We start from the raw sequence: 23402 nt of genomic DNA, 5'->3' as shown, positions 1-23402 counted from the left end.
TATTGCTGTCAGATCAGATTGTCAGTTCTAGACATATGAGTTTGGAATTTATTCTAGTAATAAGAATAATAGTAATAATTGACTCCATGGGACTGGATCATCTCTGAAGGAGAGGAAACCACAGCAGCTGAGAACAAGGCAGGGGACCGAGCCCTGGGGAGGGGAGGAGGGCTGCTGCCCTCTACTGAACACCTGCTGTAATGGTGTGAGCATTTCCACGTTTAATTCCCACCCATCCATCCATTCGTCCAACAAATACTTATTGAAAGCTTATGAAGTGTCCGATGTCGTGCAAAGTAGTGAGATGGAGAGTATTGTCTCCGCCTGGCAAAGATTGGGAGATATGGGGTGAGAAACCAGAGTTGACTGACTCCACAGTGCATATCCTTTCCACTGGGCTGTTTCAGTGTAGATGGAGATTATTAAATTGACTATTAGGAGTTCACCATGCAAGTTTTTTTTTTTTTTTTATAATAAACATGTGTATACTTTTTTTTAAAAATTAATTAATTAATTTTTGGCTGTGTTGGGTCTTCGTTTCTGTGCGAGGACTTTCTCTAGTTGCGGCGAGCGGGGGCCGCTCTTCATCGCGGTGCGCAGGCCTCTCACTATCACGGCCTCTCTTGTTGCGGAGCACAGGCTCCAGACGCGCAGGCTCAGTAGTTGTGGCTCACGGGCCCAGCCGCTCCGCGGCATGTGGCATCCTCCCAGACCAGGGATCGAACCCGTGTCCCATGCATTGGCAGGCAGACTCTCAATCACTGCACCACCAGGGAAGCCCCTGATGTGAGTCTTTACGGAGCCTCTATTCTTGAGAACTACCATCTGAGAACAGTGGCTTTCATTGAAGCAAGCCCATAGAATTGTTGATTTAAATTGTAAACAATATGACTTCAACGTTAAGCGAAATTTTAAAAAATGACTGCCTGTGTATTCTCTCCTTTGTGTTCGCATATATTCTACTCATTATAGCACTAAAAAAATTTGCAGTCTATTTTTTTTTTTTGGATTCTAGCAAATCATATGCATAGTCACTGATGGGAGTACAGATTAGCAGACTGTTCATACTTATTAATTCAGTAGTTCTGCTTCTAGGAATTTATCCTAAGAAAATAATCTGAGGCTTACACAATGATGCTTATGGTGGTATCACATGATATAGAAAACAACCTAAATATTTAACAGTAAAACTATACATGCGGTATGACACTAATTCTGCCAGAAATGTGTCTCACGTAGGTAAAAACTCGTGTCAGTTTTAGCTGTAGTTATCTTTTGATCCATAATATTGGAGATGCAGTAAGCCCCTTGTATCTGGAAACTCATTCCTGGGGAAATTTCTTACATAATTTCATTGGTAATTCTTCTTATCTCTGTTTTTTTTTTTTTTCTTCTTTTCTCCTTCTGGCAGTTTTATTTTTCAGATGTTGGGCTTCCTGGACTGGTCTTCTCATTTTTCCACCCCGTTCTCCCTTTTTTCCTTCTTAACTTTTTATTTTACTTTCTGGAAGACGTTTCTCAACTTTATTTTCCAATTCTTCTATTACTTTTAAAACTTCTGCTATCATGTTTTTAGTTGCTAGAGCTCTTTTGAAAAATCACACCCTCTTTCAGGGCTGCTATATCTCTGAGGCAATTGATAGAGTATTTTTAAAAGTTTTCCTTCTTGCATAGTCTTCGTGTCCTTGGGACGCTTTTGGGGTTTGATTTGGCCTCTATCTTCCATCTTAGTGGCTTTCCTAAGATAAATACCTGCATGTCTACTCATGGTTAAGGTCAGAGAAGAAATCACAGAGTTGAATAAAAGGTGAGGGGTGGCGGCTTGTACTCTGAGCCCCACTGTAGAGGGACCTCTGGGGGCCACCTGTCTGTTAGGAGAACCTGCAGTCTCAATATAGTGGGTCTTTCATCTTGGGCTGGTCATGTCTCAGAGCTTCCCAGAGTTTAGAAGTCTGGCTGCTGGCATTGTGGAAGCCAAGAGGGGGATGTGTAATCAGCCTGCCAAGTGAACTTGGCTAGGTGCTCAGCTAGCACAAAACTGTGTCGTTTTATACCCGACCCCTTGTTCGCTATCCCTTTACTCTGCATTTTTAAAGACAGCTTTATTGAGATACTTAGATTGATGTACCATACAATCGACCAATTTAAAGTGTACAGTTCGATGGTGTTAGAATGTTCCCAGGTAGTATATTTGTAGCTTTGTGTAAATATGCTTTTTTCTTTTTTTAAGTTGAAACATATTTGACATATAACATTGTGTAAATTTAAAGTATACAACACGTTTAATACATTTATATATTGTGATATGATGGCCATTGTAGTGACGGCACCTCTATCACATCACATAAATACCATTTCTTTTTTCGTGATGGGAATAATTAAGATCTAGACTCTTAGCAATATTGTATTATGATACAGTATTGTCTGTATTCACCATACTGTGCACTAGATCTCTAGGACTTACTATCTACTCGTTGCAAGTTTGCACCCCGAAACACCATCTCTCCTATCCCCCCATCCCAACCCCTGGTAACCACTATTTTACTTTCTGTTTTTATGAGTTTGCCTTTTTTAGATTCCACAGGTAAGTGAATCCTGCATTTCTTTTTAGAGCACTTATTTCTTCCTGATATTATCTTATGTACTTGTGCACTGTCTGTGTCCCTCACTGGAATGCTAGCTCCTCAAGGGCTGGGACTTTGTTCACTGCCAAGGCCCGGCATCTACAACAGCACCTGGTCTGTGGAGGCTCTCAACAGTGTATGTTATCGCGTGGAGTTCTGCTTGGAAGGCTTGTATGGGCTTCCTTCCCTTTCCAAACCCCTCTGTACTCTCAGCTTTTGTCAATGATTGCGAGACTGCTTGTTGAAGTAGAAAAACATTGAACTAATGATGGTGTTTTGGACTAAATATGTTTCAGAGACCTGTTTCACTTCTTGCTCTGGCAATAACTGTGTTATTTATTTTATCTTTTTTGTATTCCCTTTTTCTTAATGGGACTAATACCTGCTCTGCCTGCTTCCCATGAGTTGATCTTGTGAAAGTGCTTTTAAAAAGTATACAGTGCTGTTGTAACTCAGGGCATTTAAAAATTAGGAACAAATTTGTTGACTAATTTTCAAGCCCTTAACTTTGGAAAGTTGGCCATTGTTACCATTGTCTATTACCATTGTTAATGGTAATAGAATAGCCTTGAAGGCAATTAGAACAAGTAATGTACAAGCTGAGTTCATGAATAATAGTGGAGTCTCTTTGGGGATTAGGGCAGGCGATGGAGGGAATATTGTGATAATACAATATTAGGAAGGTGATAATACAATATGGGTAGAGAATATGATGTTTATGTTCTGGGTATTTAAAAAAAAACTCTTAAGTGGCCAAATTTGTGTAGTTAACTTAGTGACAGCTGGCTAAGGAGACAGTGCCGTGTTGCTCCTGAGAGCCAGCCGCAGTGCTGTTTGTTTTCAACCTGAGGTTAATTCACGTGAACTTGAAAATGTGCACTTTTTTTTCTTTTTTTAAAATGGGATATAGGTAAATGGGATTCCAAGATTCCTTCTTTCCAAACTAATAATTATTATTTGGAATTGAACTCCCTGTTGAGTGACACTTACTAATACATATTGGTCAGTAAGCAGGAACCGGGAGCCTAAAGGCAGGTGTTGGTCCTCAGCTTGGTTTTTTCAGGCCTGGGAGATGGAGGGGTCGGTTGCTAATGCTTGAAACTGGTCATTCTTCTCCATCCCAACCTTTTCCTGTCCCCGCCCAGGGCTTTTCTCTTTCCCTTGGCTGAACCTCAACTCATGGCTTATTATCTGTCATTGATCCACACACAGCTCAGCTCTGATTAATCTATTTATCACACTTCATCCTCATTTTCCATCCATTCCCCATAAACAGCCATCCTAGTTTGCTCAGTGTTTGTGTCCATGTGCTGCAACTTTCTTCTCTTTTTTCCCTTTTCTCTTTTGAGTCATTAATTCAACAAATATGTGTTGAGCATCCGTCCTGTGCTTGGCACTCTTTTGGGTACCGGGACCCAGCAGCAAACACCCCCAAACCCTGTCCTCGTGGAGTTACATGGACTGTCTTCCATCTGGGATGCCTCTTTTAATTGCCTCCAGTGTAAAGTAAAAGTATGTAATGAAACAATCCATGAATAAAGTTTATTGGTCTTTGTTCATATTTTAAAAAGTTAATTGCATGTGATAAATTTTTCTGAAAAATTAAGCTTTAATTCTTTGACTTACGAATGATCCTTTGTTGACTTTTTTTTTTTTTGTCCTGCTTGGGTCAACGGTACTCAATAAGGAAGGATTTCTCTACTCTGGGTAATATGCTATCAAACAGCATTGTCACAACCTCCACCCTGATCAGTCAGCAGAATCAACTTTGAGGCAAGAGCCTCCACCGGAAAAAAAAAATTATGATTTGCTGAAGGCTCTGATGATGCTTAGTACTTTTAGCAATAAAGTATTTTTAATTGAGGTCTGTACACTGATTTTTTAGGCATAATGCTATTGCACACTTAGTACACTACAATATAGTGTAAATATAACTTTTATGTGCACTGGGACGCCGAAAAAATTGTGTGACTCACTTTATCGCAACATTCCATTTATTGTGGCGGTCTGTAACCAAACCTGCATTATCTCCAAGGCATGCCTGTACTATTCTTTCTGTGCATTATTTATTTGCATTTATCAATACTATTATTTTATTAAGAATCTTCAAGATTGTTGGCATAATTAAGATTGGTCTACAATTTTGTCGTTGTTTGCTGTCGTTCACTTAACTTTTTTTCAACATTTAGAATTGATGTTATGTTTGCCACACAAAATGAATAAGAAACTGTTACTTTTTGTAAATCATTCAGGAATAATAAAACAGTTTTCATGGTAAATAAAGAAAGAAAGAAAGAAAGATTTCCTCCCTCTACTGAATAGTGGAGATTTGCTGTGAAACCTGGCCTGGTAGAATAGATGAGAGAGTACTTGCTGTTGTAAATTCAGTTGTAGGAGTAGTGGCCTGAGAATTCACCATGATGTTTGCCCTTTCTTTTCCCATTAAGGTAAAGCGCTCTGCATTCTCTTTTTATTCATTTTATAGAATTTTTTATCGGTAACTTCTTAAGTAAATGTTTATAAATAGAGAGCTTTTATTTCTCATAATTGGCTGTCTCTGCAGGTCTGTAGATTATTAGAAAGTGCACAAATGAAGATGCTAGGGGACTTGGTTTCCATAGCAGTGTGGCTTTGAACCTGTTTGCTTCTCTGTGGTCTCACCGGTAAAAGGAAGGGGCTGCAGGAGGCTGTTTGCAAGGGTCTTGCTCTGCTAAGAAATTTAGCACAGCCTCAGCAAGGGAGCGATGATAGAGGTCAGGATGCAGATGACACTTCCTTGCAAAAGTTTGACAGGTGATGTTTGTACAAACTTTGACTTGGAAACCCACAGCTGTGCTGGAAAATTCATGGGGAAATATGAAAAATTTGCCAGGATATTGAATGAGAATGAAGATGTTTTTAAAAATAAGAAAATAACAGGACAGTAAAATTTACAACAGGAAGAAAAAAACACTAAGTAGAAGCATATGTTTTCTTATTGAGCTATTTTATTTTTTTTTGAAATCCCCTTCTCTCTCTCTTTTTTTTTTTTGTCTGTGCTGTGTCTTCACTGTTGCACGCGGGCTTTCTCTAGTTGCGGTGAGCGGGGGCTACTCTTCGTTGCGGTGCGCGGGCTTCTCATTGCGGTGGCTTCTCTGCTGCTGAGCATGGGCTCTAGGTGTGCGGGCTTCATTATTTGTGGCCTGAGGGCTCAGTAGTTGTGACTCAAGGGCTCTAGAGCACAGGCTCAGTAGCTGTGGCACACGGGCTTAGTTGCTCCGCGACATGTGGGATCTTCCCGGACCAGGGCTCGAACCCGTGTCCCCAGCATTGGCAGGTGGATTCTTAACCACTGCGCCACCAGGGCAGTCCCTTCTTGAGCTATTTTAATGCTGAGAATACAGTTTTAGAAAATCAAGTTACTGCCTGGATGCCTGAAAGATCTTTGCATCCTAAATTCCTTTGAAGTTGACCTTCTAACTTAAATTCTAGTTGTGTAGCATCTTTGCTCAGCAAAGAGGACCTTTCCATGGGATGATGATTTGAAGCAATTACAAACATTGAGAAAGTACAAAAGTTCTTGTTGGTTTCCTGATTCCGTAACTCTGCTGCATGATACTGTGTGCCACTGGGAATCTTAAAGAATTTAGAGCAATAGGGAGAGGTTGGTAAAAAGGTTCCAGCTTTCAGCTATGAGATGAATAAGGTCTGAACATGTGATGTGAAGCGTGGTGACTATAGTTGATAACTCTGTATTGTATAATCGAAATTTGCTAAGAGAGTAGAACTTAAATGTCCTCATTAAAAAAAAAAGATATGTGAGGTGATGGATGTGTTAATTAGCTGCATGGGGAGGATCCTTTCACCATGTACATGTATATCAAATCACCACTGTGTACACTTTAAATATCTATTTTATATGTCAGTTATACCTCAGTAAAGTTGAAATAGAAATAAATAAATGAAAGAATTTAGAAAACTTGCCAGGAAAGAAATCTTTCTCTGTTTTGCAGGAGATAAGCAAATGGCAAAAGGGGTTTCATATACGTGGCAAACAAGAACAGGGATTTGGCAATTTTGCGACACAGTTTAATGCCATGGTAGAGCAGGAAGTGAAAATTGAAAGAAGGATGAAGTTAATAAAAAAAATAATAGGGACTTCCCTGGTGGTCCAGTGGTTAAGACTCCACATTCGCAATGCAGGGGGCCCAGGTTCAATCCCTGGTCAGGGAACTAGATCACACATGCATGCTGCAACTAAGACCCGGCATAGCCAAATAAATAAATAAATATTTAAAAAAATTTTTTTAAAAAGTAATCGGATTGGTGAGTATCAAGAACTTTGCCAGAATTTTAGGCAAATATCCTATTCTTTTTAAAAAAAATGCTAGGCATTTTGCAAACCTATTTTTAAGAGGCATGTGGCTGGGATCCTGGGCTCTGAGCCAGGGTCTGGCTGCATAGAATTTTCCCAGTTGAAGTTTAAAAAAAAAAAAAATGCATTTTTAGATTACATATTTTCAGAATGCATCTGTTTAGGAAGCTTGTTACTGTGTAGAGTATGTTCTCTATCTCTTTACACCTCCGGCGTGGTCCATGGTGTCACCTGGGAGCTTATTAGAAACGCAGCATCACGGCCTTCATAACAGGGCTACTGATGGAGAGACTGCATCATGACCACTTCCCTGAGTGAGTCCTGTGCACGCTCAAATTTGAGAAGCACAGCTTTACACCAGGGTAAAATGTTCTCTTTACTTCCACCTTTTCTTTCTTTTTGGGGGGAGCAGGAGAGGAAACTCAACCATTTTTTTTTTCCCAGCATGAGGTATAATTGGCCAAAGTGTGTATATTTAAAGTGTACAGCGTGATGATTTGATATCTGTATACTTTGTGAAATGATGACCACAATTAAGTTAATTAATACATCCATCACCTCACTTAGTTACCACTTAAAATTTTTTTTTTTTTACATATTCTTATTGACCTGGCAAAATGGTATTGCAATGGTTTTCTTAAAAAAAAAAGTTTGATATGTTCATGTGAATGTCTCATTACTTCATAGAAACACTATTTGTGCTTGAGGCCAGATTGTAATCTTAAGGACAGGGGCTCTTGCCACGATTATTATCTCTCCTCCGCACAGGGCAGGGGCTCATTAATATCCATGATGGTCTCTCCGTCAGGGGGCTCCAGGGACAGTAAGTTTTATTTATATTTATTTTTGTCTAAAAAAGAAAGTGAGCTTTACTAATATGAAATATAGATATTGATGACATTACTTATATGTACTTTTTAAATGAATATACGTATTTGGGGTGTGAATGTTGGACATTTTTAATGATGGGTCACTTGATGAAATCAAATCCAGGTACTAACCATGAGTCTGCATCCTGAAAGGGACCATGGGATTCAGGTAAATTAACATGTTCTCTGTTAACAGAGATGAGGATATTTGAAAATGATAGCATTTTAAATGGGAAGGAACCCAGGCTTTCCTTATTTTCATATAAAGAAACTGAGACCCAAACAGTAGAAGTACTTTCCTAAGGTTATAATACTGGGGACTGGGACAGAAGTTTTCCAGCCTATACTTCAGTTTTCTTTCCATTGTTCCTTTGGCTCCTGAATGTCTCCGAGGGAACCTAGGGGTTACGTGCCGGTGCCTCAGATGCCCAGTTGTGGACGGAAGGAGGAAGGGCGATAGGAGGGGTGTCAGGTAGCCTTTCTCTAATCTGAACACTTTTACTTTATCTGCTTTAGAAACAGGCTCTCGCTTTTGCACATAGTTCATTCCTGAAAACTCGTCTTAACAGACTTACCTGCTGGAAGAGGGATTCTGTTTTCCTATTTAGTTTTAAAGATGCATGCCAGAATTGATATATTCAAAAGAATGTTATTCTAAACATTACTCTAGAATAAAAAATATTACAGTGATACTGTCACTGTTTAAGACATTTTTTGAGTTGCCTTGGGAAAGAGTTTATAAAATGCACCAAAATAATCGATTTTATTAATATGTGAGCTCTGTTTTGTAATTGCAGTTGTATTACCTGTCTTAGCCACCCCTTTCATTCACACCACTTATATATATGTATAGTTATATTGATTAAAGAAATTTTTACACCACTTATATTTAAATGATTAGGTATTTCTTAAAATTCTAATTGTGCCTTCAAAGGACATTTTCCATCAGTTAAATGAATGCCATTAAAAAGGAAGGTCATAGTAAGGATTTCCAAAGCATTTTGAACAAAGAAAATTCTGTCTCTGATTTGCTTTTTAGAAAACATTTAATTAAATGCCTATTTATTCCAAGCCATGTGCTAGGTGCCATGGCTACAAAGATGAATCATATTTGATCCTGCCCTTGAGGTGCACGCTGCCTCGTGAAGGAGAAAGAGATGTTTAAATACAAATCACAATTTAGGGATGACGCCCTTGCTGTGTTGGAGGATAATTGGAAGCCCAGAGAAAGGAGGGATTGTTTCAGCCTGATTGGTATTGAGTCAAGGACAGGGCGTAGGGTCGGTGGAAGCGACTTTGTTAATGACCAAGTGGGGAAGAAATTCTAGGTAGCAGAAACCGCGTGAACCTGGCATCAAGTCGATACAATGCATGGGTGTGTTTGGAGAAGGCTGGGTAAGGTCGCCTGACTAGAACACGCAGGTGATGGGGTTGATGGGAATTGAGTCCTGAGAGCAGATCCCCCCACTGGAAGGTAAGCTGTGTGGGAGCAGGGACCTCGGTTGCCTCCTTGCTACCTGCCAACGTGCCTGGTGTGTAGCAGCGCGTCAACATGTGTCTATTGATTTAATGGGAAGGTTGTTGCAATTAAATTATGAAGACACTTCACTTTTTGCTAAGGTGTTTGGACTTTATCCTGTGGCCATTTGAAGGTTTTTTGTGAGGCATATGACATGTTGAGGTGTGTTTTCAAAATGTAACTCCGCCAGCGGGATAGATGGGGTAGAATTGTCCTTCTCCAGTGTTTTACCTAAAGAGCGGGTCTGATGGAGCGGGTCTGATGCAGCGGGTCTGGGGAGGCCCCATTAATTTGCATTCCTGACAAGTTGCCAGGTGGCGCTGATCCTGCTGGTAGCCTCACTTTTAGTAGCAAGGGGAGAACGGATGGGATCGTTGCAGTAAGGAAGTTTCCAGGAGCCACAGTGAGCACGACCCATTTAGAAATAGTGGTTACTCTAAAAGACTGTCTTTGGGATTTAGAGGAGGAGAGTGCAGCTGTTTTGATGTTTAAAATTCTGTCTGCCTTCAAAATACTACTCTTGAGTTTGGTTTGTTTGTCTGTCTGTCTGTCTACATGTGGAAGAAATGGATTGTTTCCTGTGGCTTAAAGATAGGAAGTTGAGGCTCTCACGAAATGTGTCAGGCAGGTTCCCTAGTTGTAAGGAACCTTTGCTAATTGCAGAATGAAGAAAACACAACCAAAGTGATAACGATATTTAGAGAGTTCTAAAGGAAGTGACTTTAAGAAAGTTTTTTGAGTTGGCTTTGATGTTTGGTCACTTTCCATTGTCTTCTATACATTTGTTTGTGATACAACGAATTAAATATTTGTGGCCCTTCTATGTGCAAAGTCTGTATACCGGTACTAGGCAGAAGTTACAGAAAGTGAATCAGTAGGTCCTGAATGATTGTGTAGTGTAGCAGGGAATATAAAGCAATCAGATTAATGAAAACCTGTGTGTGTGTATGTGTGTGTTATATAGATATATAAATAGATCTGTCACTTTTTACTTTTATGTCAGGTCAAAAGTAACATGAACCATAAAAAGAAGACAGATAACATGTTATGTAAATTCAGAGGAAAGATAAGGAACGATTATCAGGAGACTCACTGATCTCATTTTGCTCCTTGTTAGTCATTGAATGAAGCCCAAGATGTGGTGCCTGTCACTCAAAATCTCACTCCCCTGGCTTTAGCCAAAGAGAACAGTGAAGATTAGATGCTCAGTTTAGGACTTTGTGAATTTGAGAGGCTGCAGGGTACTAAGACGTGTCAAGGATGCAGCGTGAAGTAGGAAACTGTGGCCCAAAGAGAGTCAGGCTGGAGTTGCACAATTTGTGTGCCCTCCACTTTGAAGGGATTGTTGCGCGAAGTGATTACAATTGCTGAGTGAAAGACTGTGGAGACAGGAAGAAACAGACGAGGATAGATCTTTGGAAGAGATCAGCTTCTGGTGTGTCAAGTGAGGAAGTGGGATCAGGGAAGGACTCGGGAAGGCACGGGTACCGGGAAGGCACGGGTACCGCAGGAGAGCATCGCAGAGGCTGCGAGGGGAATTTCATCAAGGAGGGGGTCAGCAGTCTTTACTGCACAGAGAGGTTCAGCAGTCTTTACTGCACAGAGACGTTAAGAAGACAGTGAGAATTAAAGAATATGTTGTTAGTGATTTATGAGAATAAATAAATTTCTCATAAATGTATATGAATCTCTACAAACAATAGAGTGGGAATAAGTAGAAGTATAGTAGCTTAACGTTTTGTAAGTGACTAGTATTGCAGTGAATTTCTTTTGTAGGTTTGGTGTTACGGAGCCTTAGAAACTGTAGGTTTATAGTTCCCTGTTGATGACCTTTTATAGCTTGCCGGGTCTCCTTGGCTCTGGATTCCAAACCTGTTCTCAGTGTGAGTAGTAGTCATACCCAAATATATGTTTTTGAAAATCTTATATGGAGGCCAAAAAGCTTAGAGTCACTCTTGACTCTGTTTCTCTCACAAACTGTCTGCCCACAAATTCTGTTGGGCCTGCCTTCTGATAAATTCCACATCTGACCTCATTCCACTGCCACTGTTGCTGCCAGCCTAGTCCGCAGACACTCAGATCTTTTTTCTTTAACTGAGCTGTAGTTGATGTACAGCATTATGTAAGTTACAGGTGTACAACATAGTGATTCACACTTTTTAAAGGTCATAGTCCATTTGTAGTTGTTATAAATATTGGCTGTATTCCCTGTGTTGTACAATATATCCCTGTAGCATTTTTTAAAATTAATTAATTAATTTATTTATGGCTGTGTTGGGTCTTCGTTTCTGTGCGAGGGCTTTCTCTAGTTGCGGCAAGTGGGGGCCACTCTTCATCGCGGTGCGCGGGCCTCTCACTATCGCGGCCTCTCTTGTTGCGGAGCACAGGCTCCAGATGCGCAGGCTCAGCAGTTGTGGCTCACGGGCCTAGTTGCTCCGTGGCATGTGGGATCTTCCCAGACCAGGGCTCGAACCCGCGTCCCCTGCATTGGCAGGCAGATTCTCAACCGTTGCGCCACCAGGGAAGCCCATGTAGCATATTTTATACCTAATTGTTTGTACCCCTTATTCCCCTACCCCTATTTCACCCCTCCCCCTTCCCACTGGTAACCACTAGTTTATTCTCTGTATCTGTGAGTCTGCTTCTTTTTGGTTATATTCACTAGATTGTTGTATTTTTTTAGATTCCACATATATGTGATATTATACAGTATTTGTCTTTCTCTTTCTAGCTTATTTCACTTAGCATTATACCCTCCAGGTCCATCCATGTTGTTGCAAATAGCAACATTTCATTCTTTTTCATGGCCGAGTAGTATTCCTCTGTGTGTGTGTGTGTGTGTGTGTGTGTGTGTGTGTGTGTGTGTGTCTCACAGCTTCTTTATCCATTTGTCTATTGATGGATACTTAGGTTGCTTCCATATTCTGGCATTTGTAAATAATGCTGCTGTGAACATTGGGGTACATGTATCTTTTTGAATTAGTTTTTATTTTTTGTTTTTTTTCCAGATAAATACCCAGGAGTGGAATTGCTGGGTCATATGGTAGTTCTGTTTTTAGTTTTTTGAGAAACACTCATTTCTTTTTTTTTTTTTTTTTTTAATATTTATTTATTTATTTATTTGGCTGCATTGGGTCTTAGTTGCGGCACAAGGGATCTTCGCTGTGGCATGAGAACTCTTAGTTGCAGCATGTGGGATCTAGGTCCCTGACCAGGGATTGAACCCAGGCCCCCTGCCTTGGAAGTGTGGAGTCTTAGTCACTGGACCACCAGGGAAGTCCTGAGAGACACTCATTTCTTGCTTGGATTATTGCAGAAGCTTCCCAGCTGCTATCACTACTTCTAAGCTTTTTCCCTTTCAGCCTATTCTTAACTAGAATAGTGATCCTTTAAAAATGTAAATCAGATGACATTGGGCTGTTCAGGGTGGTATGGCCATAGACTAAAAATGTAAATCTGATTATGTCACTCCTCTGTTCAGAAACCTTCCAGTGGCTTTCCATCTCATGCAGAGATAAGAGCTGATGTTCTTATACAACCTCTAAGCTAAGCTGACCTCCTTACGGTTCCTGGAAAGCTTGCCCCCTCTCCGGCCTCAGGGCCTTTGCACTTGCTGGTCCCTCAGATATCCTCCTGGACTGCATCCTCCCTTCCCTCACTCAGATGCACCTTCCCAGAACAGCCTTTCTTGTCCCCTGCCTCCCCCCTGCCATTATCTGTGACTTGACTGCACTTTTATGCTTTATTTATCTTGTTTCTCTCTCACTTCATTACAGTGTATGATCCATGAGAGCAGGGATTTTTTTTTTTAACAGTTTGAGGAATGTCCTTCATATTTTATTTTTTTAATTATTATTTTCATTGAAGTATAGTTGATTTACAATATTGTGTTAGTTTCGGGTGTATAGCATAGTGATTCATTTTGTTTTGGTTTGTTTTTGCAGGTTATATTCCATTGTAGGTTAGTGCAAGACATTAGGTATAGCTCCCTGTGCCATACAGTAAATCCTCGTTGCTTATCTGTTTTGTGTATAGTAGTTTGTATCTGTTAATCCCATACTCCTAATTTGTTCCTCCATCCCTTCCTCTCCCCTTAGGTAACCATAAGTTTGTTTTCTATGTCTGTGAGTCTGTTTCTCTTTTGAATATAGATTCATTTGTATTATTTTTTAGATTTCACATATAAGTGATATCATATAGTGTTTGTCTTTCTCTGTCTAACTTATTTCACTAAGCATAATATTCTCCAGGTACATCCATGTTGCTGCGAATGACATCATTTCATTCTTTTTGGTGGCTAATATTCCATTGTATATATATACCACATCTTAAGCCAGTCGTCTGTTGATAGGCACTTGAGGTGCTTCCGTGTCCTGGCTGTTGTCAATAGTGAGAGCAGGGATTTCCATCTTGTTCTGTTCACTGTAGAATCTCCAGTGCCTGGGACAGTGCCTGGCCCGGGGTAGGCAATCAGTGACACGTGCGGACTGCAGGAATGCCGTCTCTTCCTCCCCTCACTGCTGGTGCCTGGGTGGGTTGGGTGGGCGGGATGTGCATGGGCAGGACGGGGCTGCTTTCCTGGGGCAGCATCCTGAGTTCCTCCCCCCTCTGCAGCTGCTCAGCCAGCGCTTCCTGCCCGCATAGAAGTTACTCATCCTCCAGGCTGCAGGCTGGCAGCGTGCTGTAAATTGGCTTTGGCAAAGTTACAGGTAGATGAAGGCATGTTGGGATTTGAATACGGTGGAATTTTAGAGTAGATGAGGACATTCAGATGTCTTTCATTTTGGTAGGCAGTGTTTGGAACTTTATTTTGGAATTAATCATACGTATTAAAAAAGGTAAGGGGAGACATTCAAGAAAACCTCCAATAGTGGCCACAAAGGGCCTGCATCCTGAAAGAAATGCAGGAAGAGGCTGCCCGGCTTTGAGGATAACAGAATGGGAACGTACTTTGGCTAATTGGGGCTGTGGCTATTTTGTTGTTTGGGGTCAGTTTTGTTTTCTGAGCGAGAATTCTATGGATTGCGGGGATCTGCGGCTGTATAGATTGAACATGGAAGAAGCACACTTTGGAAAGATCTCAAGGATTGATGTTTATTCTCTTCCACTTATTTCTGGTGAGACCTGTGTTGTTTTTGAGGAAATTGCTCCTGTCATAACCCTTGACAAACCTGTCTCTATCTCCTAAGTCTAGACCAGTGTCTCTTTTATGTGGGAAGCGTTTCACCTCTGGGCGTATCAGAAACCCCTGCAGGAGTTTTTTACCAACGACACTGTGTGCGTGTGTGTGTGCGTGTGTGTGTGTGTGTGTGTGTGTATGTGTATACATGTATGTCTTCAGAGATTTTAATACAATACACTTCTGTATCTTCTAGGTAAGAGACAAATGACAGAAAAGAAACCAATATTAGGGATTTAAAAATACGATTACAAGTTTATTGTCATTTGCTTCTTGCTCATTCACTGAAAATTAGAAGATATATAAAAAACAATCAAAGAAACCACCTGAAGTCCTCCCTCCTGCTCACAAGATAACTTGCTATTAGTTTTGGTGTGCAGGCTTCAAACATTTTCCTGTACAAGTGTATAATATATCACAAAAATAGAATAATATCTAATGTAATAATATTTATATGTTGTTAGCTAGGTATACAATTATATACACTGTTTATGAAACAAAAATGGAATCATACGTATATAAACAAAACTGGGGTTAACACCATAGATATTGCCTGCTTTTTTTCACTTAGAATTATTGTGAACATTTTTCCATATCACTAAATATAGATCTACGTTATCATTTTAAATGACTACATTATATAGATGTATTCATTAGTTTATAAGTTCAGGTCATTTTCAGTTTTTTTTCAATTATAACAATGCTATTATGAATATTTTTGTGTATAGACATTTCTGTGTTTATTATATATGTGTTTTTTAATGGCAGTTTGCTAGATATCTGATAGGTATAATCGTTTTTCTTTAAATAAAATACTAAGACATGTGGTCACACACTTTTTTTCTCTGATTTGTGAAGATGTTACCTAAGTATTAACAATAAGATAGAGAAATCTAGTTATATTTAGCTGTACTTTAAAAGAATTGCGAATACTGGAAAAAAATACATGAAGTTGGAATTGTCGTAGAAACTTGGGAGAGATGGTTACTAGTTATTAGTATGTGTTGGCTTAAGCCCATTACCTGCTTTATATGCAGCCCTGGGCTAAGGTAATTCATCTTCCCAGTGATGACCTGCTTCAAGCATTCCAGTATGTCAAAGGGAGGCTGAGTTATCTTGTATAGTTATGGTTCTACAGGTGCTTTGATCTGAGTGTTTATTAAGGTATTTGTTCTGTGATTGTCTTACAAGTAATTGAAAATTAATTATTTACACTTGGTAGCTTTCAGTTAGCCAGAGCATTTACTTAATACTCTTGTTTCTCCCAAACTTCAAATAAATAGGAGTTTACTGAAATTTCTTCTTATATTAAAACTACACAGTATAGGTAAGTCTGTGTATGTCTGTGTTATTGAGTCTAGATGTTTAGGTAATTTAAATTGACAAGAAGTTAAAATGTTTATCTTGATGAGATAACACTAATTTTTAAGGAATCTATTTCTAAACATTACACCATAGATTTACTTGGCAGAATTCCACAAGCAAACAGAATTTCAATTATGAGGTAACTTAGTCTCTGGATTCTGATGCATATGAGTTCTCTGTTCAGACAGGTCCTACCAGTTCTGATTTTTCTCAAACACACTTTAAAAACTTACCTAGTAAATAATATCAATGCCATGTGGGTTTTTTGTTTGTTTTGATTTTGCTTTGTTTTGGTTTATTTCAGTTGCTCCTGGGAGCAAGGGACAAAGGAATCTAAAGGAGAGAATTAAGGGGATGTAATAAAAAACTAAAGAATCACTAGTAAAGAAGTGTCAGATCACAGGAAGCAATAATCCCATTCTACCGGCCAGTTCTCTTCTGAAATATTGTGTTCAGTTGTGCACTATTTTTTTTTCTTTGCTTTTTTTTTTTTTTTTTTAAAGTTTAGTGGTATTTTTATGGAGGAATTTTTTTTAATTGATTAATTAATTTATTTTGGCTGTGTTGGGTCTCCCTTTTCTGTGTGAGGGCTTTCTCTAGTTGCAGTGAGTGGGGGCCACTCTTCATCGCCGTGCGCGGGCCTCACTGTCGCGGCCTCTCTTGTTGCGAAGCACAGGCTCCAGACGTGCAGGCTCAGTAGTTGTGGCTCACGGGCCTAGTTGCTCCGTGGCATGTGGGACCTTCCCAGACCAGGGCTCGAACCCATGTCCCCTGCATTGGCAGGCAGATTCTCAACCACTGCGCCACCAGGGAAGCCCTGTGCACTATTTTTAAAAGAATGTCACTAACAATCTAAACTCGCATGAGGAAGGAAATTAAATGGAATGATGTAGGGTTAAGGCTATGAAATCCTTTTTCTTCTCCAGAATTGAGAGAAGAGCCAGCTGCTAAATGACAATTATCCTCATTTTAGATGAAGGATTAGGCTTATCAGTGTTGCTCCAGTGGACTCCACTAGGATCTGTGGGCAGAAATTCTAGGAGTTGATTTTAGTTCCCTGAAAATAAGAACTGTCTAACATGAAGAGCGGTCCAGCAATGAAATAACAGGCTCCCAGGTGAGAGTGAGCCCAGAGCTGGAGCTGAAAGGGACCACCATCTACAGGTCTTCTGTACAGTGATTTTTTTTTTTTTAATTCAAACAACCGAGCTGATTTTGATAAGATCAGAAAAGCGATAGCACACTTAATGTTACATGTTGATGGGGAAATTCAGATTCTAAACATATAAAGAGAAATATAATCTCCCTAGACAAACAAATAAGTAGACCATCATATTTAAAGTAGAATCTCATAAGATTGCTTTGTTCAAGTCAGGCAGTCTCAATTTTATGATGACAGATATCAAATAAGTATAAATCAGTAAACCATCTTCACTTCAGCCTGGCTTACCCTTAGTGTCCTCAAGATAGCTGACTTGTAAATACTCTTCCACTTCTATCCTTTTCTATAAAACAAGATATAATGGCTAGCCAAGTGTTTTGTATAATTTTTTAATCAAAAGGATTTTATTTGATATCGTCAGAGAAGATATAAGGAAAGACATAGTAATATCAAAAGAAAAAGAATGATGAAACCATACTAATTCACATCTGCCTTTTGTACAATGATTTCTTGAACTCTGGTGAGGAGGTGAAATTTAGACAGCCCATATAGGTCCCTTCTAATTCTGAAATGTTAGGATTTTATACATTGGCTAGTGAAATGCCCAAACCAAATGCTTAGTCATAAAAGTCTATTTCCTGTCATTTAGTTAAAAAAATTTAAATGCTTTTCTATTGAAACTTCTGGTGGCTCTGCAGCTGCTTTCTGCAATGACACAATTACTTACTTGAGCCTGGGTTGTGTCCTGGTGCTATAAACATTCTTCTCCAATCCAAAAATTTCTTTTTTAAAAAAAAATTTTAATACCTTTATTAAGGTACCTGAGGATGTACATTACAAAAGAGAATATCTCAGTGTAAGAATTCTATCATTGCATTAATTTAAGTAACAATGAAAATTCACAGTTAATTTCTAAGAAGTTGATGATGTAAAGATAGTGCTGACTGAAAAGCTGAATATAAAAAGATAATTTCTGTAATTTATTCAAATGGTATATTCACCTAAAGGCATAAAGACGTATTTACTAGGTGATTCATCACAGCAATGTGTATAGAAACAAAAAATATTATAGTGAATAATATTCCTCAATATGTATTATTGGTGCTTTTAAATTTTGGAAAGAACAATTAACATGAAATCTACTCTCTTAACAGATTTTTAAATGCACGCTATAGTATTATTCACTATAGGTACAGTGTTGAACAGCAGATCTGTAGAACTTGCTCACTTTAGGTAGCTCAGACTTTATACCTTCAGACAGCAACTTCCAATCTCCCCCGGCCCCTGGCAACCACCATTCTACTCTGGGTTTCCATGAGTTTGCCTGTTTTAGAGTCCTCGTCTCAGTGGAATCGTGCAGTTTTTGTCCTGTGACTGGCTGACTTCACTGAGCATAATGTCCTCCAGGTTCAGCCATGGTGTCGCATATGGCAGGATTTCCTGCTTTTAAAAGGCTGAATAGTATTCCATTTGCAGGTATATACCACATTTTCTTATTGTGCAAAGAAATAGAAGGGAACCGTCTAGGATGAAAACTGGAAACCATTTATGCATTAAGATGATGGTATTCTGGGTGAATTTTTACTTTTTGTGTATCAAGTTGCTAATTATACAATGTTTCAAAAGTTATATATATAGTATATAATGTATTTTATAGTTACTCTAGGATTAAGGATTTAAGGATTATTAAGGATTCCCCCCACCCCACCCCACCAAGGCAAATATGAAGTTGGGTAGTACAGGTTCCTAAGTGTAGGACTTTTGAACTATTCAGGAAGTTTGAAACAGCATGATTAGATTGCTGTGTGCTCGGGTGTCATGGGTAACCTGTTACCAGATAGTCTCAGTTACTCACTTCCAGGTCTCCAGCTCTGGTCCCAGATTCTCTTAGCTGCCATTGATGCCAGCTCCGAGGTTAAAGTAGGCACAGAGCTGTAGACTTAAAAAGGACACTTTTGGTCCAGTTCCTTTATTTAGTCGATGGGAGTGCTGAGCTTCGGAAAGAGGAGGTGACCGCCTAGGACCGCAGACTTGAGACCAGAAGCCAGGTCTGCAGACTCCTCACTGTGTGCTCTTCATTACTTCACTGTGCAGACGTGGTAAATTGGACTCTGGCTGCCTTCCTTCTAGGGGATGGTCTATGTCCAACTACTGTTCTTTTTGGAGCTGTTTGGGTGGAATTTATACCTGAAATGAAATGGAAAAAGAAATGGCAAATGTATTCTCTTACATTACAGTTCAACATTGAGACATTAAATCCATCATTTTGCTGGTCTCAGAAATAATATGTAAAGAAATAGTGTGTAATATTAGAACTGTCCAAATTCTTTATCATATGCAACAACAGAATTCCTTTTATCAAGTTCTGCTAATTTAATTTTGAAACCTGAGGAGAGAGGTGGGAGAATAACAGCTAGAGAGGAGGGCAGGGGCCAGATCAGAAGAGACCATGAAGGCCTTGGAAGAAGTTTGGGTTTTTATTCTAAACACAGTAGGAAGCCATTGGAAGGTCTCAGTCAGAGAAGGAGCACATTTAATTCTTTAAAGATTTCAGCTTCTCACTAAAGGACTCATAAATGGAGGGGGCGGAGTCAAGATGGGGTACTAGGAGGACGCGGAATTCGCGTCTCCTCACAACTAGGGCACCTACCAGGCACCGGCGGGGGACCATGGACACCTAACGGGACGGGAGGAACCCCAGCCACTGGTTGTTTCAATTATAGTTATATTTTTCCTTATATATTTTTTATCTTTCTAATTTTATTTTGTTTTTTATTCTTTGATATTGTACTGCTCCATTTTTTCTTTCTTTCTTCCCCCCCTTTTTTTTTTTTAAACCGCGCCACGAAACTTGCGGGATCTTGGTTCCCAGGCCGGAGGTCGGGCCTGAGCTCCTGTGGTGGGAGCTCAGAGTCCAAACTGCTGGACTAACAGAGAACCTCAGACCCCAGGGAATATCAGTCGGACTGAGGCCTCCCGGAGGTCCTCATCTCGGCACCAAGACCCAGCTCTATCCAGCTGTTTGCAAACTCCAGTGCTGGACGTCTCAGGCCAAACAACCAGCAAGGCAGGAATACAGCACCACCCATCAGAAAATAATTTTGAAACCTGAGAATTGAGTTGGATGAATTGGTTGTGATTTTCACTTCATTTTTCTTTTGCTTCTTTCTCTCCCAACTTATTTTGTATCCTGGACTGATCTTTAAACATTGTTTTTACTGTATTACTCCCTCCCTTTCCTCAAAACGAACCCATGGGACTCTTCACTGCTGTGCGTTACTGCACAAAGTCGAATTTGATTTCTCTCTGATTTATTGCTGGTCCTCAACCTCTGGCTGACTTTATCTTTTCAGTTATATTTTCTATTACTTTCCTCTCCCCCAAGCCCTTTGCTTCAGTAGACTCATGACTCGTGTCATTTTGATTGCCTGAACACCTTATCTTCTGCTCTTTTGCTTACCCAACCTTTACTTGTCCCCTCTTTAAAACTTCCTAAGTACTCTGAGTGACCCCTAATAACCTTTGCTTCTGTATTTCTTAAAAAAAAAAACTTTATTTACCAGTTTTTGTTATAAAATGTGCTTTTAAAAAGAGATTCAGGAAAGAGAAAAACAAATACTGTATGCTAACACATATATGTGGAATCTAAAAAAAAAAAAGGTTCTGATGAACCTAGGGGCAGGACAGGAATAAAGACACAGACACAGAGAATGGACTTGAGGACACGGGGAGGGGGAAGGGTAAGCTGGGATGAAGTGAGAGAGTGGCACTGACATATACACACTACCAGATGTAAAATAGATAGCTAGTGGGAAGCAGCTGCATGGCACAGGGAGATCAGCTCAGAGCTTTGCGACCACCTAGAGGAGTGGGATAAGGAGGGTGGGAGGGAGACGCAATAGGGAGTGGATGTGGAGATCTACGTATGCATATAGCTGATTCACTTTGTTATACAGGAGAAACTAACACAACACTGTAAAGCAATTATACTCCAATAAAGATGTTAAAAAAAAAAAAAAAGAGATTCAGGCAGTGAAGAAAATCCCTCTTATCTCAAATTCCTAGTTCTTCTGAGGTAACCACTGTTAAGTTTCCTTTGTAGCCTTCTCATGTTTTTTGCTCATGGTCACAAAATGGCTGCCTTATCTCTAGGCATCACATTTGCATTAAGACAGTAAGTCAGGGAAGGGAGAAAAAAATGGTGTCATGACCCATATCTGAATTTTTTTTTTTAAAGCAAGAGCTTTCCCAGAAGCCCAAAGCAGACTTCTGTTTATGTCTCACTGGCCAGGTCTGTGTTACATGGCTATTCCTGGCTATAAGAAACTCTGGTATACAGAGTATGTATTTAGTTTTCTCAGTCCCTCCAGTGGAGGTAATAAGGAAGAGAAGGGAGTTGGGAGTGTATTTTGAATGAGCCACCAGATTGTGTCTACCACACATAAAATGTTAATTTTATATTGGATTTTGATAAGTTAATTTTACAACAAGTCATTTTGCTATATTCTCTTATTGTTTTGAATAACTTTTCAGCTGTTTCTCTTTTGTCTTTGTGGTATGTTATTTTAAAAATATGAAAAACTTTCCTTTTTCTATTTTAGTATTAAAAAACTCTTATATGAAGAAGCTTACGATGTAGATAATGGAAAACTCAATCAAAATGAGTTTAAAGACAAAAAGAATTTATTAATTCACTTAGCGGGACAGTGTGAAGGTAGGGTGGGCTTCAGGTGCAGTTTGATTAAAAGGATCCGGTGTTTTCAGGTTCTGGCTTAATTTCTCTGTGATTTTCTTGGTATGTGGCTTTGTCCTTGGCTGACCTCCTTTGTAGTAGCAGAATGGTTGCACCCTGTTCACCAGAGAAGAATGTCTCTTCTGATAGCTCTCCTAGGCTTCTTTCCAGAAAGTCTACAGAAAACATGGACAAGGTGTCTGTTCATCCTTGAACCAATCCCGGTGATTTCCTGAAGCCTGCCTGTCCTTCATAGACTGAATTGAGTTTTCATCAATGTCTCTGTTTCTTTTATTGTTTTTAATGTGGTATCCATTTCTATCGTAGCCTAATTCTTCTTTTCTATTTCTTCCCTGAACTTTGCTAGCTCTCTTCATTTCCCCTTGTTGTCTTACTGTTTCCTCTTTGAGCTCTTACTTCAAAGAGGTTACGCCTTTTTTTTTTAATCTCATAGAGAAACGTTGGTTCATAAAATTCAAATTCTTTGCAGCATGATTTCTCTGGTGTGTTTTCTTTAACTGGTTGTTATTTGTAACTGTCCTTTCTTTTATCTTGCACATTACTTGCATCATTCAGTGATGGTTCCTTTCTCGTTATTTCTCAGTTTTAAATGAGATTGTTCTTTCCTTTCTCGTTATTTCTCAGTTTTAAATGAGATTGTTCTTTCCTTTCTCATTATTTCTCAGTTTTAAATGAGATTGTTCTTTCCGGGGTAGCAATTTGCTGCATGATGTGTTTGGAGTGCAGGGGCTACAGGCAGCTGCCTCAGAGTACTTGCTTAGCAGCACTCCATCCTGAGGGTCCTTCTCTCCGGTATGGCAGGAATTTTGGCTGTGAAATCAGTGTGCTCAGGTCCTTCTCACTTAGTGTCCGAAGAGAAACAAGCAGGGTATATGTGTCCATTTTTGGGAAGACTGTAGTGTGTGATCATGTTGCTGTTTGGTGCCACTTCTGCCCTGAGGAAGTGAAGTGTGCGGTGGTCTGGTCGCCCTTTGGTGTTCTGCGTTTTCCTTGATTTGTGGGAGCAAAGCTGAAATGCAAGTTCAGTTAACATAATGCTTAAAAGTCTTCTCTTAGGATCCCACAGTTACTTAATTTTTAATTCTGAGAACTAAATTCAAATGGTTTTCCACTGGCATTTCGTATACCCAAGTCCCCAAAGAAATATATATATATTTTAAAACTGTAACATTAATCAAACAAAAAACCCTAGTGGGATAGAGATGTGCTGACGAGTGCCAGGTAAAACTCAGATTTTGAAATTGGCATATTTCACAACTTGAAGAACAAAGGAAAGTATTTGCATAGTAAATAGAAATTCAGTAGAAGGAGGAGAATTTGGCAATTATGGGGTGTCTGCTAGTACTAGCACTGTGCTGAGTGTTTCAGACTAAGCAGAGGACCCCAGGAAGCTCTTGGTCTATAGGGGAGGTAAAGCCATTTGAGACCAGAGCAGGCTGTGTTTAGTGCCCTGCTAAGAGTGCTGGCATCCAAGGAGAGGATCTGCCTTTTGGGGGTGCCAGCATCATCCCCATTTTCCGAAGATGGAGAACTAGACCAGAGAGGTTAAGTTATATGCCTCGACTCACAGAGCTAGT

The 23402-nt window shown here is 39.7% G+C and overlaps 1 protein-coding gene and 1 non-coding gene across 7 annotated transcripts in view; both read left to right on the top strand.

Moving 5' to 3' along the window:
- VGLL4 (vestigial like family member 4) overlaps positions 1 to 23402 on the top strand; it is a 273405-nt gene that overhangs the window by 151373 nt on the left and 98630 nt on the right. The window lies entirely within an intron of this gene.
- Positions 6764 to 6836, top strand: TRNAA-CGC (transfer RNA alanine (anticodon CGC)). The gene has a single exon. It is a non-coding gene; the product is annotated as a tRNA-Ala (tRNA).

The sequence above is a fragment of the Balaenoptera ricei genome, chromosome 11 (assembly GCF_028023285.1).
Source record: "Balaenoptera ricei isolate mBalRic1 chromosome 11, mBalRic1.hap2, whole genome shotgun sequence".
Lineage (NCBI taxonomy): Eukaryota > Metazoa > Chordata > Mammalia > Artiodactyla > Balaenopteridae > Balaenoptera > Balaenoptera ricei.
The sequence above is the reverse complement of the archived record's forward strand: the minus strand, read 5'-3'. Positions and strand labels throughout refer to the sequence as shown.